The sequence below is a fragment of the Phoenix dactylifera genome, unplaced genomic scaffold, assembly GCF_009389715.1.
Source record: "Phoenix dactylifera cultivar Barhee BC4 unplaced genomic scaffold, palm_55x_up_171113_PBpolish2nd_filt_p 000092F, whole genome shotgun sequence".
NCBI classification, from domain to species: Eukaryota; Viridiplantae; Streptophyta; class Magnoliopsida; order Arecales; family Arecaceae; genus Phoenix; species Phoenix dactylifera.
This window is the reverse complement of record NW_024067680.1, coordinates 698164-717201: the sequence shown is the minus strand read 5'-3', so window position 1 is coordinate 717201 and position 19038 is coordinate 698164.

Below are 19038 nucleotides of genomic sequence, written 5' to 3'. Positions count from 1 at the left end.
TCCCTCTAGTTATAACAACATTCTGTTGTAACAGTAGTTTGTTTAAAATGTTTCTCTTTCTCAAACGTTAGAGCTTTCTCTCTCTGAAACCCTATATATTTGAATGAATAGTGTAAGGTTTGGTGTGTTAGCCAAACTAGTTATTCAACTGTCCTACTATTTCTTACATGGTATCAGAGCTAAAAAGCTCACGCTCGATCCTGGTATAGCTTCCATACTTCTCACAAATGGCTGCCTCAGAAACCACTTCATCCTTCACCCCACGAGATTCCTCTCTACCATTTCTCATGCCCAATATTGCACAGCTTATCTCTGTAAAACTGGATGGCTCCAATTACCTTGTTTGGAGATCTCAGTTCCTGCCGGTGCTTAGAAGCCATGATTTGTTGGGTATTGTGGATGGCTCTGAAGCATGTCCTCCCAGCATTCTTCCTGATGGCTCACCAAATCCGGCGTTTATAGTGTGGAATAAGAAGGACCAATGCTTACTGAGTTGGTTCCTATCTTCTCTTTCAGAAAAGCTTATCTCTACCGTTTATGGCTTGGATACTTCCAGGCAGGTATGGGGTGCTCTCGCAACCCATTTCTCTTCTCAATCCAGATCTCGCCTTGCCCATATCCGGCGTCAACTCCAAACTCTTCTCAAACCAACAAAGGTTGCATGAAGTACCTTGAATACGCCAAGTCTTTGGCAGATCGGTTTGCTGCTGCTGGTAAAGATCTGATTTCATATGTTCTTGGTGGTCTGCATCCAACATTTAATCCGTTTGTGACTTCCTTCAACTTTGCCTCCCGAGACAAGGAATTTTCATTGGAAGATTTTCAAGCTGAGCTGTTGAGTTATGAGTCCATGCTTGATATTCAGAATGCCTCTCTTCATTCTGATAATGCTCAGTTCGCCCTAGCAGCTATCAAATCAAAGCCTTCAAATTTCATGAGAAAGCCAAAACCTCAGAACAATATCACTCGGCTACAACAGCAAACTCCAACTGGACTTCCCACCAATCGCTCACCAAAGTTTGCATCTCGACTCAATGTAAACATGAATACTACAACTCCTGTATGCCAGATTTGCAACAAACCACGGCACACTGCAATTGATTGCTACCACAGGTTTGATTACTCCTATCAAGGTCGCCTTCCACCATCTGATCTTGCAGCAATGGTCGCTGAAGCTAATTCTGCTTATGAACATCAAGTCTGGTATGCAGACAGCGGGGCGAATGCACATATTACCCCTGAGGCTTCTAATCTCATGCACCAACAGCAGGTTCAAGGAGGTGACTGTCACTGTGGGAAATGGCTCAGGTTTGCCAATAACAAGCATTGGTTCCTCCTTCCTTCACGTTGGACATTCCACATTTAATTTGTCTAACGTATTACATTGTCCTACTGCTTCTACAAACCTATTGTCAATCAATAAATTTTACCTAGACAATGATTGTTATTTTGTACTCACTGGGTGTGATTTTACTGTGAAGGAGAATCAAACAAACCGAACACTACTCCATGGACAGGTTGAGAATGGACTCTACCCAGTTGCTGATCAAAAGAGCTCTCAAAACAAGTTAACATACTTCACTGCCAATTTAGGTGTCAGTTCATCCCTTGATACTTGGCATTCACGGTTAGGACATCCCTCCAACAGTGTTCTAGAACATCTGCTGCGTCTCAAACTTCTCTCTGTCAATAAATCTTCCAAGCATTTGGGGTTTTGTTCTTCCTGTCAACTTGGCAAAGGGAAGCATCTACCCTTTACCGATTCTACACGACAGTCCACGGTCCCTTTAGCTCTGATTCACTCAGATGTTTGGACCTCCCCAGTACCATCAGTGAGTGGCTGTCGGTTTTATGTCATATTTGTTGATGATTTTTCTCGTTTCTCCTGGTTGTATCCTCTTCGTCATAAGTCTGATGTATTTCCTACATTTGTGAAATTCAAAACTCTTGTCGAAAACTTATTCTCTTGTTGCATCAAACAGTTACAAACTGATAATGGTGGCGAGTTTTTGTCTACCCAGTTTACTGGGTTCTTAGCTCATCATGGCATTTACCATCGCTTAACTTGCCCGTATACATCCCAGCAAAATGGGATTGCTGAACGCAAACATCGCCACATTCAAGAAATGGGTCTTACTCTGTTAGCTCAATCACATCTTTCACAACAATATTGGGTAGATGCCTTTCAAACTGCAGTGTTTTTAATCAATCATTTACCTACCAAAGTCTTACACCATACCACTCCTTATTTTTTGCTTTTTCGGCAGCTTCCGAAGTATTCTGATTTACGAATCTTTGGCTGTTCTTGCTATCCTCTCTTATGACCATATAACGCCCACAAGTTAGCTTTTAGAAGCAAACGCTGTGTCTTTTTAGGTTACTCTAGCAATCACCGCGGTTATCGTTGTCTTGATCTTCTTACTGGTCGCGTGTTTGTCTCTCGTCATGTTATCTTTGATGAGCATTCTTTTCCAGCATCAGCGGTGGATCTGCACTCAGCCAACCTACGGAGCATGCTTCCTACTAGTAATCTTCTCATTCCCAACCAAGTGGTAAATCCTGCTACTTCTCCTTCTACTTCCCCAACTCTTTCACTGGTGGATCTTTCCCTCCCTCCACATTCACCCACCTCTGGTCCAGATTGTTTGTTACCAGGGGCTTCTACTCCTCCGGCTGATACCATTTTTTTCTCTCAACCTACCACCAGACCAGACTCATTACTCTCTACTTCACTCAATACCTCTTCTGATCCACCACTTCGACACATCATGGTAACCCGCTCTCAAACAGGCAACTCCAAACCCAAACAATTCCCAGATTACAAAGTCTTTCATTCAACCCGTTATCCCTTACAAGCTCTCTCTACTGTCCATGACTCTGAACCCACATGCTTTACAAAGGCAGTCTCTCATCCTCAATGGCGAGCTGCTATGGGTCTGGAGATTGATGCTTTAATGCAAAATGGCACTTGGTCCTTATGTCCACGGCCTACAGATCATCGCATTGTTCGAAACAAATGGGTGTACAAAATAAAGCGACGCCCTGATGGATCTGTGGAGAGATTTAAAGCCAGGTTGGTTGCCAAGGGCTTTGACCAGCAGGATAGAGTGGATTATCATGAGACTTTCAGTCCGGTCATCAAACCATCCACCATTCGACTTATCTTGGCTCTTGCTGTTTCTTTTCATTGGCCGATTCGCCAATTGGATGTCTCCAATGCCTTTCTTCATGGTGTTTTGGATGAGGAGGTGTACATGGAGCAACCGAGGGGATTTGTTGATTCCTCCCATCCAGACTTTGTCTGTCATTTGCACAAATCCCTTTATGGCCTTAAACAAGCTCCCCAGGCCTGGTTCAGAAAGCTTTCTCAACAGCTACTAGCATTTGGGTTTACTGAATCCTCTGTGGACTACTCCCTCTTCACTCTTAATTCTACGGGGTTTTCTCTTTTTGTGTTAGTTTATGTTGATGACATCCTTGTCACCGGTTCTGATTCTGGTGCCATTATGAATTTACTTACTTACTTACAATCCTGCTTTCCTCTAAAGGATCTTGGGACTTTAAGCTATTTTTTGGGTGTTGAAGCTTCACGAACTTCCACCATGTTACATCTGAAACAATCACAAGTATATCTTTGATTTGCTGCTCCGATCCAAGATGGAAGGTGCTAAGCCCTTGTCTTATCCGATCGCGTCTGGTCAGAAGCTTTCTGCTCTTGATGGTGATTTGTTATCTGATCCTACTGAGTATCGTCAGATCGTTGGTGCATTACAATACTGCACCATCACTCGTCCAGACATCTCCTTTGCAGTCAACCAGCTCTGCCAGTTTATGCATGCTCCAAGAACACCACATTGGGTTGCTACCAAACGTGTTCTTCGTTACCTCAAAGGCACCATTGACTTTGTGTTGCCCAAGGTGACAACCCAAGAGGGGGGGTGAATTGGGTCTTTTAAAACTTTTCAACTATTTCTAATCTTTTAGAGTTAATTAAGCTAAGTTGTATGGATGCATAGTGGAATTTAAACTTAGCAAGAGTATGATTCTAATCTACAACTATTAAGCAGTGGACGCAATAAAAGATTAGTCTAAGTTTGCCCAAGTATGCAATTCAATACAATGAGTCTTAATGCAGTTATATTGAATGAGACTTGATTAAGTAAATTGAATATGCTTGCAACTAAAGGATGCGCGGAGAAGAGTTAAGCAATCAATTTATCTGAGTAAGTAAGTGAGTGAGAAAGTTAGATAACAAAGAGCATCACAAACACAACAAAAGTATAGTGGTTCGGTGCATCCCAGCACCTACATCCACTCCCAAGACCTCTTGGAAATTTCACTATAATTCCTCAGATTACAGCCATTTGTTTTACAAGCTCACAACCCAACTTGTTATTTTGCGAGATCACAACGAACTCGGTCGGTTTTCACAGGCTCACCGACTAGAACCAACCGATTGTTTTCACGAGCTCAGAATCCAACCCAGTTGGTTTTTTTCAGTTCACCAACCATAACCTTACACCGTTGGTTTTTCCTTTGGCTCACTAACAAACCTTAACACCGTTGGTTTTTCCTTTGGCTCACCAACAAACCTCAACCCCTTGATTCAATCCCTTGATTGAGTCAAGTTACAAGATATTAGACTAAGAATTTAAAGCAAATACAAGCTTCTTAAATAAGCAAATATAGCAAATATAAACAAGTAGAGTAAAGAGAAGAAGCCCTCAAACAAATTTGTAGATGAAGGAACTTGGCTTCTTCTTTACTTGACCCTCTTCTGATTTGGCATGAGATAGAGGATCACTGAGGCAGCACACAGTTGGAGAGAAAGCTTTGGGATTCACTTGGATGCTCTTCTTCTCTCTATTTTGCTTTGAATGGCCCTTTTGTGCTTTTGGAAGGTTTTTCTTGAAATCTCTTTAAAATTTCTTCCTTAAGTGATCTCTCCTACTTCCATAACTTCTTCCCTACCTCTCCTCTTGATTTTATAGCTTTAGAGGGAGTGGAAACAAAAATCTAGCCGTTAGAGACAAAAATAGAGCCGTTGGAGTTGAGAAAAAAACTAGCCGTTATGCCTCCCAGCGTGTTAGAGTCGACTCGGCTAAAGTAGGAGTCGACTCGAGCACTGTAGCACTGAAAATCAATTCTCTGTTTTTTGTCTGTTTGCAGTCCTGGAGTCGACCTGCAGTCTCGGAGTCGACTCGAGCACTGTAGCACCAAAAATCAACTCTCTGTTTTTTTGTCTGTTCTCAGTCGGAGTCGACTCATAAAGTTCCGGAGTCGACTCGAGCACTGTTTCTTGAAACTCCAGAGTGCCAGAGTCGACTCTAAACTTCCAGGAGTCGACTCAAGGACTATTCTTTTGAATCTTTCTTTGAATTTGCTCCTCCAACTTGAATCCTTTAAACTTGAAACTTGGGCCAATAAAGTGTAGCTTTCTTCCAACTTTTCTTGAGAGCTTTTGAGGCCTTCTTGTATTTTTCCAACTTGATATTGTAAAACAAATTATCTTTCTTCTTGCAACACAAGCATTAGTAATTATACTTCAAGATTTTGTGATCATCAAAATTAATCTTTAAATCAATCTTTGGGTCATCAATCTCCTCCTTTTTGATGATGACAAAAGTTGGAGTATATGAAATATAAAATAGACTGTGTTCTAGAACTAATGCATAACTAAGTTGCATGAAGTAGAGAACATATATCTCTAATATATACTTCTTGATAATGCTTTAGATTTAATCAACTTAACATAATCAACACATAAAGCATTATGAGCATATACTTAGATATTTCTCCCCCTTTTTGACAATATCAAAAAAGGTTGCAAGATAATGAAACATTAAGCACAAAGATAATGATACTCAAATATATTTTTTTCTATAATGTATCATATAGCTCAAGGCAATAATGTTAGAAAAAAATTAATGAGCATAGATCAGAGCCAATTATAATGAGAACACATCGAATGTGGTTCCAAAGATAGTTTTCAAATCAAGTGTAGGTGGAACCTTTTTCAAGTTAATTCAAGGAGTATCAAAACTGATATTCAAAGAAGGCACGAATGGAAATCTAACCTCTCTTCAATAATAAGTATGAAAGCTTGTTCATTTAAGATCTTTTGCCCAATATATTAAGTATTTTATCAACATGAGATCAATTTAATTAATTTTCAGAGTATAAGATCAAAACTTATATACTTGAAAAATATACCATCATGTTGGATCATTAATTCTTAATGACTTCAAAGTTCTTTTATGATAATAAGAGCATTAGGGCACAAATACCAAAATATGGATTCATGCAATTTTTGATACATCTTAGAGCTCTTTTAAAGACTTTCTTTTATTCCTTTAGAGAGAAACATATTTTAATATATATAAAAATAAATTGGCACAGGATTGAAACTCTAAAGAGCAAGCCAATAAGAACTCATTAGTGAATTCCAAAATAGATTTTTCTAATAGAGACAGATGAATTTTTTTTAAAAAAAATAATATTCAAAATAGTTGATTTGCCAATTAGGTGTATTTTACTATCTATAAATCTATCACATATAGTAGTTACTTTAAATTTGTGTTCATAAGAAATACTGAAGGAAATTTAGCTCAACACATTATTCTTTCTCTCTTTCATTAAACTAGAGGCTCTTAAGATCAACTGTTTGAATTGTAATTTGGTTCATGATTGATGCACTAACCAAATAACAAGCCTCAAAGTGTATCATACAGATTTTCAGATTTAAATTTCAGATGATACATAATAGAGAGTATTAGGATCACTTCTCATTTAATATTCTTTATCTCTCCTTTAGTTATGGATTTATGCGATTGAACTCCATATGATCTCTCCTCCTAAAAATTTTCTTTCTCCCCCTTAATTGAACATTCCATTTAGGAGTTTAGAATTTGAAGATAATTTTCAATAAAATATTCAAATTGTCAATCTGGAAAGTATTTGTTCTATAAGTTTCAGCATATTTTCATAAGACTCAAGGTTTGAGATAAGACAACCTTTATAGAACTCATCTCAAAGTATAAGCTTATTATATAACTAAAGTAAGTTATGCAATATAAGGAGGTTCATCAAAATCAATCCATAAAATATAAAAGATACGCATCATATGATGGTGGCTTTTGAATAAGATGTAAAATCTTGATATGTCTAAGCTCCCTCTCAAAAGATGCATTCTTCTTTAATCATTCTTTTCTTTTTGTTGAATTTCAGATTTTAATGATAAGCGTAAATAAAAACAGAAATTCTATGATATTAAGAATGTAGAGTGATCTAGATTTATTCAAAATTTATAGCAATCATTCTTTTTAATCCTTCAAGAACAAGTTATGCTTCCTATAAATATTTTAGAAAATGTATAGAAATATTAATCAGAAAATGATTCATTTGAAGCTCAATTTCTTTAAAAAGCATTTATATTTTCTTTCTTTTAAGAATCATTTGAGTGAGCTGAAATGTTTCTAGACTTAAGATCATTCACTCTTTTTAAAAATATATATATTTTTTGATGGAAGTCTTTAATAATGTAGAGAAAAAAAATATATAGATGATCATTGAGGTATATATTTATAGAACTCAATTTCTTTATCATAGTTTTTCAGCAATGTATACATGAATCACAATAAATCTTTTTAATATCAAAATAAAATCATATATTTAAAAATATTTGCTTGCAATCAAGATCATTGAAAGACACATCATTTAGACCAATATTAGTACACTTTAAATATAAGAAATAGTATGTTTCAGATGCATATCGGGGCAAATAATCAAGGCATCAAAAGTATTCTATTTTTCTTAAACTGTAGTTTTTATCTAGAAATCATATTGAGTTTAAGCTTTTATACAAAATCAGATTCTGAACTTCATAAAGATTTTCAAGAAGGCTTTCAAAGTTGTAATTTGTGATATGTATCTTCCACATTGTAGCTCATCTTAAATCATTATGATTGAAAATACATATTTCAAACATATTAGAGTATTTTCAGAATCTTTGTATTTAATGTTGAATTTTAGTATGAATTAGAACATTGTGTATCAAAGTTAGGCAAGTCGAAGGATGAAACAAAGTCAATTCATTTTTCTTAAATAGAGATATCCTTCTCTTCTTCTTTTTACAAATTTATTCAACTTTCAGATTTCAAAGATGATAGTGAACGATAAATCTGAAATTTCCTTTTAATAATACAAAAAGAAGTTTATGTAGTATTTCAAATATTTAATCATATTATCCAAGCATGGAGTATTACAAAATATTGAGAATCCATAATTCAAAAATATTATGCCACATGCAAAATATATTATGTGTTGAGTCATGTAAAAATATTAAGAATAAGCATGTCAAGGATCAAAATTAATTCTTTTCAAATAAACTTTCCCTATTTAAATATAATCTTGCACTGATTTCATCCTTAAGGTGTGTTTCCAAGTGATTAAAACTTGACTTGATTCTTCTTATATACTTTCATTTACTTTGACATTCATTTCCTCCTTTTTGAATTTTTTTTCTTAACCAAATAACAAACATTTTGATATTGTTTTTCGTTTTTACTTTCTTATGCTCTATACTCTATTTGTTCCCTATCCGGTGGAGTTGGAAGGGGCACGAGGTACTACCACTAGCCTCCCTCTTGTGCCGTCCCTAATATATCCTACACCGAATAGTTGGGTCAAATAGTGCCGAGTAATACCACTAGCCTCCCCATTGGCACCATCCCTATGATGAGCAATATAGAAAGGTTAAAAGATTTACTTCAAACTCCTCCTGTTTAAATGTAATTGATTACGAATTTTATCTCTTAAAAAAAATGCTCACACAAGTCTCACAAATGTACCGAATATATTATGCTTGTTTTGCTTTTCCTTAAGATTGGAGTATTTGCCTTTCCTTAGATTTTACTTCTCTTGAGTAATGTTCATTTTCTTTTCTTTATCTCTCTCTCTTTTTGTTATTCTCAAGTAATTTACATGAAAGAGCAGAATAAAGAAATAATCTTATGTATCATATAGATGTATATCAGCAAACAACATTTTCATTATGCTCAAGGATTCATAGCTTCTCACAAGTTATTTTAAATCAAAATTTTAAGCATAAACTTGTGTATTTCATGGTTATGACATAGGCAAAAATATATTTCAGTTTGGGCAAACCATGAAACAATTTCTAAAAGCATAAGTCAATCAATACATATATAGACATGATATCAAGAAATTAATAATTAAAGACTATAATCATGCCATAATAAGATTTAAATTATTGACTTTGCTTAGCTAATTTATGAGAGAGGTATCTAAAACTACCGATTCATTCTGCATTCTTCAAGTCAAATACCTACTAGATTTCTTATGCGTAAACTTTTGGCTAAAGAAGGTCCCTTTTCTTGTTTGCATGTGAATGTTTATTGTGTCTTATGTAGAGGTGTCCTTCAAGTTGAAATCTCTCATTTTCTTGCTTAAGGATCGTGCATTATTAACAAAATCTTTTTCTTTCTTGAAGAAAAGTCATTAGTTTCTTCAAGATACAAAACATTCATACAACATATTTCTTAACTAGATGACTCAATATAAGATATGACAATAATTGAATGTTGAATCACTTTACTCAGGAGATTGCCTAAATATAAGCAAGCACATATCACTTGAACTAAAAAGATAGTTTTATTAACCAAGATGGTTCAAGGACAAGCATGTGAGGCAATAGGAAGATTCATCAAAGTCAAATCAATTTCTTATTTTCAGAATCAATTTAGCTTAGATTCTATTTGCTTAAGATAATTATCAATAAGACATGCTAGCTAAGTTTTAATCAAATTATCTTAAACAGTTGTTTCTATCAAAATTCAGATTATGATTCATTTGTTATCAATAAAATATGATTCATTAGAGTTAGATTGAAGTCTTGCATAAGAACACATAATGAGCATACAATCTGGTCTACTAGCTGTATGAAGAAATAATTATTCTATCATGCTTCAATACAGCTTTAAAACAATAGATCTACTTTGCTCATCCTTTCCAAATTCTACAAGATGGGGTCATAGACATACCTTCTTCATGCCAATTCTCTATAAGAGTTTTCTTGTGGACTAACTTTGGTCAATGAAGATCCCCTTTCTTGTTTGTCTTAATTTGGAGTTCGAAAGAAAATGTTAATTCATTCATTATACATATTTCAAACTCACTTTGCATGAGCTTAGTAAAATCTCCATATAAATCTTCATTAGTAGAACCAAAAATGATGCCATCAATATATGCTTTGAGCAAGCAAGATATCACAAATTCTTCTTTTTAATGTATAGATTTATCATTATTACTTTTTATCAAAAAGTTACTCAAGCTTTTATATCATGCTTTTGATGCTTGTTCCAAATCATATATTGCTTTATCATATTTGTAATGAGTGTTTTCAAATAAGGTGGTTATTTTACATAGATCTTTTTTAATGAAATAACCACATAGGAGTGCATTCTACACATTCATTTGACAGAATATAAAGCTCATAAAGCAAGCAAATGATAATGGTGATCTTTACTTCTAATCATGCAAGAATTTCATCAAGATCTATTTCATCTTTTCTTGATTTAGTCTTTTAGTAGTCATCAAATTTTTTTTTTTCCATTAAGTGCATTTCTGAAAAACTCAATTTGGTTCTAATTATTAACAAGTTTTCAGATTGTTATATGTAAAAGATTAACCATATACATATATAATTTGATTTTAGTATCTTGATAATAAATCATTAGTCTCATAAAGAATAAAATGAATTGATATTTCTACAACTCGAATCTTTTCATTGAATATTCTATATGCATTGCTTGATGAATGATATCCAAAGATAGAAATATATTTATCAGATTTTGCATTATTTTCAAAAGACCATATCAAGCATAACATATACTACTGAAAAATATGAGAGATATGCAATAGATCATTTTCTATTTTTCAGAAGATTAAATGGAGTTTTCATCAAAAATAGATCTAATAGAAACCATATATATGACAAGCAATGATGATAGCTTTTAACAAAAAATAATTTAAGTAGATGACTATCATACAACATTGCCTTTTTCATTTCTTCAAGGATTCTATTAATCCTATTTTACTTATGGTGTTCTTGGTGCAGAAACAATTGTATTATTTTTTGTGCACAACTTAATACAAAATTGGTTTTCAAAACTATGCCATGATACTTCTTTATTTTCATAGTTTGCAAACCTTTTTCATTTGAACCCTTTTTGTGAGTTTGTGCCAATGTAGAAAATATTTCAATTTGAGTGCCAAGAACAAAACTAATGTAAGCTTTTGAAAACTTAGTGATGGACACAACATCTTTAGATTTAGAAATTGATTTTTGTTTGTTTCCTTAGTTAACATGCATAGCAAACTTTGACCTTTCAGAAGATAATCTAAGTAAGCCAATGGCAAGGTCTTTTGAGATTAAGTACAAACTAGCATGAGTTGATTTTATATGCCAAAGATGGTTTCTTTAATCTTGGTATTCATAGTGCATATATTCAAAGGCATACCAAGTACACATTTTCATATCTATGATTAATAAACAATAATGCCATGGATAAAAACTCTCAATCAAGCATATAGAGAATTCATAGAGTTATTCTTAATAAATTGATTAATCATTTAGCAACTTATCCAATAGTGAGTAAAGCATACTATAAAATGAAGTGATTTGATTATATTTCCAAAAGTATTTTCTATATCACAAAATTGATCAATACTTGCAATTCATATTTTAATCAAATACTAAAGCAAAAATAATGATGAGATGCAAGGGTTACTGATTTCATTATTATTATTTTTAATTACTTTTCATAAGTATATTTTAAGTTTCATTTTTTGACGTGTGTCTAGAACACCCATTTGTATGAAAGTTCTATTTGTTCCATGGGTATCTTGGCACACCTACATCTACATCCTTATATTTTCATTTTGGGTATCCAAGCTTGCTTGGGTCCTTGAGAGTTAGGACATATAGTTCCTTTTGGAACCCAAATTAGTTTAATTGTAATAACTTTACCACTTGATTTAATTATGTTAGAACGATAGGTAAAGTTGTTATGCCCATTCTTTTCATGTTTGAAATAAGTTATCTTATTTAATGGTTTGCTTGGTGAATTGATAACCTTTTTCTCTAGAGACTTATTGTTAAGTAAAGGAGTGAAGCCAAGTTTTGATTTATCATAAGCAACATATTGGCTTTCAAACATCATTTTTAATCTTTCTGAACTTACAGTGAATTTGTTAATAAAAGATTTTAATTAGTTAATTTTCTTACTTAAGTTTTGATTTTCTTTAATTAAACTCTGATTTTTTTGAATCAATTGTTCTAAATTTAACCTTAAGCTTTCATTTTCAGAATTTAGTTTATCTTGTATTTCATCACTAAAATTTCTTTCTTTTGAAATTTTCAGATTTTGTTTCTTAAGATTTTTATTCTTCATAGCTAATTTTCTACATTCACCATATAAATCATGAAAAGCATTTAATAATTCATCATAAGGGAATTCTTCTTGAAAATCATTTGATGTAAAAGTAGATTCAGATTTTACCTTATCTTCTTGTGCCATAAAGCACAAGTTAGTTACCTCTTGTAGTTCTTTGGAGCTAATATCATCATTGTTTCTCCTAGCTTTCATTTTCTTGCTTGACTCTTCCTTGGTCAAGGCTTTCTTCCTTTTTATCTCTTTCTTTCTTTCTTCTTGCTTCCTCTTCTTCTTTGTCTTTAGGAAGCTTTTGAATTTTTTTGTTGTTCTTTCTTCCTCGAGTCGACTCGGGTTTACTTGGAGTCGACTCGACTAACTTGAGAGTCGACTCGAGATTTTCGGAAGACGTCTCGTTCTCAGAGGCCTAAAAGATGATTCTCTGTCTTTTGAACTGTTCTGCCTCGGAGTCGACTCGGGCCTTGTTGGAGTCGACTCGGCTAACTTAGGGGTCGACTCTGAAATACTCGGAGTCGACTCGTTCACAAGATCTCCAAGACTGAGTCTCTGCCTTTCAGACTGTTTTTCTCTAGGAGTCGACTCGGACAAACTGGGAGTCGACTCAGCTAATGTGGAAGATTTTGCAGTCTCATTGTTAGTATGCAATTGAAGCACATACGAGCTAATCTGAGATTTATCATAAATATTTCTTAAAGTATCCCAGATTTCTTTAGCAGATAAGCATGCAGAAATCTTATGAAATATAGATTCATGGATAGCACAATATAGAATGTTCATAGCATTAGCATTTAATTGTGCTAAGTCTTTTTCATTGACAGCTTGAGAGTGTGTGTGAAGATCATTTATTGTGATATTCTATAAATCATAGTTTTGTGATTGAATAAAAATGCGTATGCGTGCTTTCCAATGTGTGTAGTTTATACCATTAAATAGTGGAGGTCTATCAATTAATTGTCCCTCTCCTAGAAAACTATCTATTTGAGTTGTCATGATCTTTGGCTCTTGATCGTAAGATCAACAATTAATTTTAGAGCACCTGCTCTGATACCACTTGTTGCCCAAGGTGACAACCCAAGAGGGGGGGTGAATTGGGTCTTTTAAAACTTTTCAACTATTTCTAATCTTTTAGAGTTAATTAAGCTAAGTTGTATGGATGCATAGTGGAATTTAAACTTAGCAAGAGTATGATTCTAATCTAATCAACTATTAAGCAGCGGACTCAATAAAAGATTAGTCTAAGTTTGCCCAAGTATGCAATTCAATACAATGAGTCTTAATGCAGTTATATTGAATGAGACTTGATTAAGTAAATTGAATATGCTTGCAACTAAAGGATGCGCGGAGAAGAGTTAAGCAACCAATTTATCTAAGTAAATAAGTGAGTGAGGAAGTTAGATAACAAAGAGCATCACAGACACAACAAAAGTATAGTGGTTCGGTGCATCCCAGCACCTACATCCACTCCCCAAGACCTCTTGGGAATTTTACTATAATCCCTCATATTACAGCCGGTTGTCTTACAAGCTCACAACCCAACTTGTTGTTTTGCGAGATCATAACAAACTCGGTCGGTTTTCACAGGCTCACCGACTAGAACCAACCGATTGTTTTCACGGGCTCACAATCCAACCCAGTTGGTTTTTTCCGGTTCACCAACCACAACCTTACACCGTTGGTTTTTCCTTTGGCTCACCAACAAACCTTAACACCGTTGGTTTTTCCTTTGGCTCACCAACAAACCTTAACACCGTTGGTTTTTTCTTTGGCTCACCAACAAACCTTAACCCCTTGATTCAATCCCTTGATTGAATCAAGTTACAAGATATTAAACTAAGAATTTAAAGCAAATACAAGTTTCTTAAATAAGCAAATATAGCAAATATAAACAAGTAGAGTAAAGAGAAGAAGCCCTCAAACAAATTTGTAGATGAAGGAACTTGGCTTCTTCTTTACTTGACCCTCTTCTGATTTGGCATGAGATAGAGGATCACTGAGGCAGCACACAGTTGGAGAGAAAGCTTTGGGATTCACTTGGATGCTCTTCTTCTCTCTATTTTGCTTTGAATGGCCCTTTTGTGCTTTTGGGAGGTTTTTCTTGAAATCTCTTTAAAATTTCTTCCTTAAGTGATCTCTCCTACTTCCATAACTTCTTCCCTAGCTCTCCTCTTGATTTTATAGCTTTAGAGGGAGTGAAAACAAAAATCTAGCCGTTAGAGACAAAAATAGAGCCGTTGGAGTTGAGAAAAAACTAGCTGTTATGCCTCCCAGTGTGTTAGAGTCGACTCAGCTAAAGGAGTCGACTCGAGCACTGTAGCACTGAAAATCAATTCTCTGTTTTTTGTCTGTTTGCAGTCTTGGAGTCGACCTGCAGTCTCGAAGTCGATCTCGGAGTCGACTCGAGCACTGTAGCACCAAAAATCAACTCTCCGTTTTTTTTTCTGTTCTCAGTTGGAGTTGACTCGTAAAGTTCCGGAGTCGACTCGAGCATTGTTCCTTGAAACTCCAGAGTGCCAGAGTCGACTCTGAACTTCCAGGAGTCGACTCAAGGACTATTCTTTTGAATCTTTCTTTGAATTTGCTCCTCCAACTTGAATCCTTTGAACTTGAAACTTGGGCCAATAAAGTGTAGCTTTCTTCCAACTTTTCTTGAGAGCTTTTGAGGCCTTCTTGTATTTTTCCAACTTGATATGTTCCTTGCAAAACAAATTATCTTTCTTTTTGCAACACAAGCATTAGTAATTATACTTCAAGGTTTTGTGATCATCAAAATTAATCTTTAAATCAATCTTTGGGTCATCACTTTGGTTTACTATATTCACCTTCATCTGTCACCTTACATGCTTACAGTGACTCTGACTGGGCTGGCAATCCTGATGATCGACGTTCTACTAGTGGCTATGGCATTTTTCTTGGCTAGAATCTTGTCTCCTGGAGCGCTAAGAAGCAATCTGTGGTGTCTCGATCCAGCACGGAGGCCGAGTATCGATCCATGGCTCTTGCTACGGCTGAGCTTTATTGGATCCGGATGTTGCTTCATGAGTTTCGAATTTCCTTGCCATCCCCTCCTACTTTATGGTGTGACAACATCGGCGCACTAGCTCTGGCATCCAATCCGGTTTTCCATGCTAGGACCAAACATATAGAAGTTGATTGTCATTTCATCCGAGAAAAGGTTGTGAACAAAGACATTGACGTTCACTATATTGCCACTCAAGATCAGGTGGCTGATATTTTTACCAAAGGTCTTTCAGCTTCTCGGTTCGGCCTTTTGCGATCCAAACTGGTGGTTTGTCCCCTCCCATCAGTTTGCCAGAGGGTGTTAGAACCATTACTCTCGTCGGATGACTCTTCTCAGCAGACTTCCAACGGCTAGTGAGCAGTTCCTCCCAACGGCTCAGCAGCTTCGAGGTTCTCCTCTTCACGTGGCTACTCACTGGATTATTCTTCCCATGAGTTGTCTGAGGAGTATTCCCACGAGCAGCTTCTTCCCTCTAGTTATAACAACATTCTGTTGTAACAGTAGTTTGTTTAAAATGTTTCTCTTTCTGAAATGTTAGAGCTTTCTCTCTCTGAAACCCTATATATTTGAATGAACAGTGTAAGGTTTGGTGTGTTAGCCAAACTAGTTATTCAACTGTCCTACTATTTCTTACAGCTATCACAGCACCATTACTGTTTTAATAAAGTCTACATGAGTAACAGGAGTTGCACATCACATTGAGCTATCCTTTTTCTTTAAAAATCAATACCGTAAGGCATGTTGTTGGGAAAGAGGATTTTTTTTTTATTCATTTTCGTATGAGATCTTATGGATTCACTCTCCGCTCCTGCTTTGGTATAGCATGAGGTTATTGAAGGCTCCAAAAAGATCACGATATCTTCATTAAGCAGTCAGCAAACTAGTTTAGATTCAATACTGTTACGGGGACGACGCTTTGGCCGGAGCCTTGCACAACAGAATAATCCATATTAAGCTAGCAGAGAAAGAGGACCGCGTTCCTCCCGAGGTATTGTCCGCTTTGGGGGTCGAGCATACCCGTAGCCCTCCTCACGGTTTTGCTCTTCAAAAAGCGCCTCGAGAGGAAAGAGCTTTGCCCCCCAATTAAGGCATAGAACCTTTCCGCTACTAGCCGATGTGGGACTATATTCAGGCCCTTCCCACAATATAGCCCCCCCAATGGGAAGGTCCTGTGCCGGTTTTACCCGTGACAGCCCCCCAGGCCCAGGGAGAGTTTCTATGTGCGGGAGTGCCCTCCTTCTAGCGCCATCTGTTGCGGGGACGACGCTTTGGCCGGAGCCTCGCACAACAGCATAGCCCACATTAAGCTAGCAGAGAAAGAGGACCGCGTTCCTCCCGAGGTATTGTCCGCTTTGGGGGTCGAGCGTACCCGGAGCCCTCCTCACGGTTTTGCTCTTCAAAAGGTGCCTCGAGAGGAAAGGGCTTTGTCCCCCAATTAAGGCACAGAACCTTTCCGCTACTAGCCGATGTGGTACTATATTCAGGCCCTTCCCACAACAAATACCACTTTGAGTGCTTCATCTCTTGTGAGAAGTCAACCGAGGGCAGCAGCCATAGCTTATGTGGTTGTCATGCAATGCAATTAAAGCATACATTTAACCAAGTCATTATTGAAGGCAAATTTTCTCCACAATATGCAATTATAATCAACCAAACCGGCCATTTTGTCTTCATGATCCATGATATTTTTTTGGCATTCTTATCCCCCTAGCTATCTTTAATTTGACCATGTCTGTAAGATAAAGAGAAGTTGTTGACATTGATGTGGGCACAACCTTTTGTGGTTTCTTTCAATAAATGTTCCCCTCCCACAGGGTTTAACATATCGGACCCACTCCTATGACCGTTGGATGGGACGCTTCTCCGAACCTAACATGTTAATTAAGATGGCATGTGGGCATTTCCTATGTAACAGTAATTTTTGAAAGTTTTCTATGTATGTCTATTTAAATCAATCTCACCATTCCTTCACCCATAGAATTTTCTACCATAAAGTTTTACCAATCTTTAGGAAAATAAATTTAGATTTAGCAAGTGCGTATTATTCTACATCCTGTATTCATACATTCATGTGGTTGATCCCATTTTTTTCAGGATCAGAGATTGCTATAAATTTCTAGTTACAAATGTCCCTATAAACTTGCAGCAGAAAATGACTCATGTTGATCATTCCACAACCACAAAAAGCATTAGGTAATTAGTGTCATTGGGTTGTAATGAACATCCCATGGTAGGGTTGACATTTAAAAACGGCAGCTAGAAGGGAGACTAGTAGTCACCATGGAAGCACTCCTTGACATAATTAATATAATCTTGCCTTCCCTAAGGTTATTTCTTTAAGTTAAAAAGATACATGAGTGCACAGAAATGGACTCTAGATGTGGAATGAGCGCTGAGAACTTAAGCATATGACTAGTTTTTTCAGGTCTTCTTAGGAGCAAACTGTGAACAGGAACAGCAAGATGGGTTTTCTTGGCTCTTACCATTTTTCACAAATATCAACCAATGATATACTACACAGATGTTATTATTGATCGACGTTTTCATTAATTTCATGTTTTGGCTTGAGGTCAGATGTGGCTGAGCCTTGCCTACCCTAGCATAATATTCCATATCAGATATAGGAATTATCCAAAAATATTTAGAAACAAGGCTTTATTGTAGTTGTTTTCTTTCCTCCCAAAATGTCACCTTGAAACTACCACTATGCATTAATCAAAAGGTAGAAAATTATTTGAGCAACATTACAACAATTATTATTGTTATCCATTATGGTAACTTATGGTTATTGAACTGTATGAGGCAATAGGATCCCTTACATGAAGTCAAAGCTATTGATACCTTGCTTGATGCTAGCATTGCTATAATATAGGAAGATAAACTAGACGTACTCCACACCACCTATAAGTAATTCTATAATTTTCTACACTCGAATCCAAGTAATTATAAAGGAAAAATCTCATAAGCACTTCCGAATGAGTTGGGGACTAAGTTTGTAGGAGATCACCTAATAATATGCATCACCCATGCATCAGAAGCAGTTATGAAGATTAAGATGGCTATGATTTCCAATTTGGTTACATAAAATTTATTCTTTACCATAATCACCACAAAAACATATCCCATCACTGTACTGGAGCCTTTTATCTAAAACACAAAATCTAGATTAAAAATAGATAAAAATAAAATCTAGATTACAAATAAATAAAAACAAATGTTGGCATCATGTTAATGTGGCTACATTCGGATGGGCTTAAATTGGATCAAAACTAATAATAATGGTGCATGTTAATGCTACATCACATATTATTTATATATAATTATATGATAAATTTTTATATGGGTATTGTTTTATCACATTTTATGGAAGGGAAAAAGACATTATGGAAAGCATATGGAATCTCATAATAAATTTTCAAATTTGAAATAATAAATGGCACATTATAGTTCTTGTCTTTTTTTTTTAAATTTGAGAGAAACTTAGGTAGGGGAACGACCTCAACTATGATTTTCTCTAAAGAGGAAAATGAAAATAAAAACTCAACT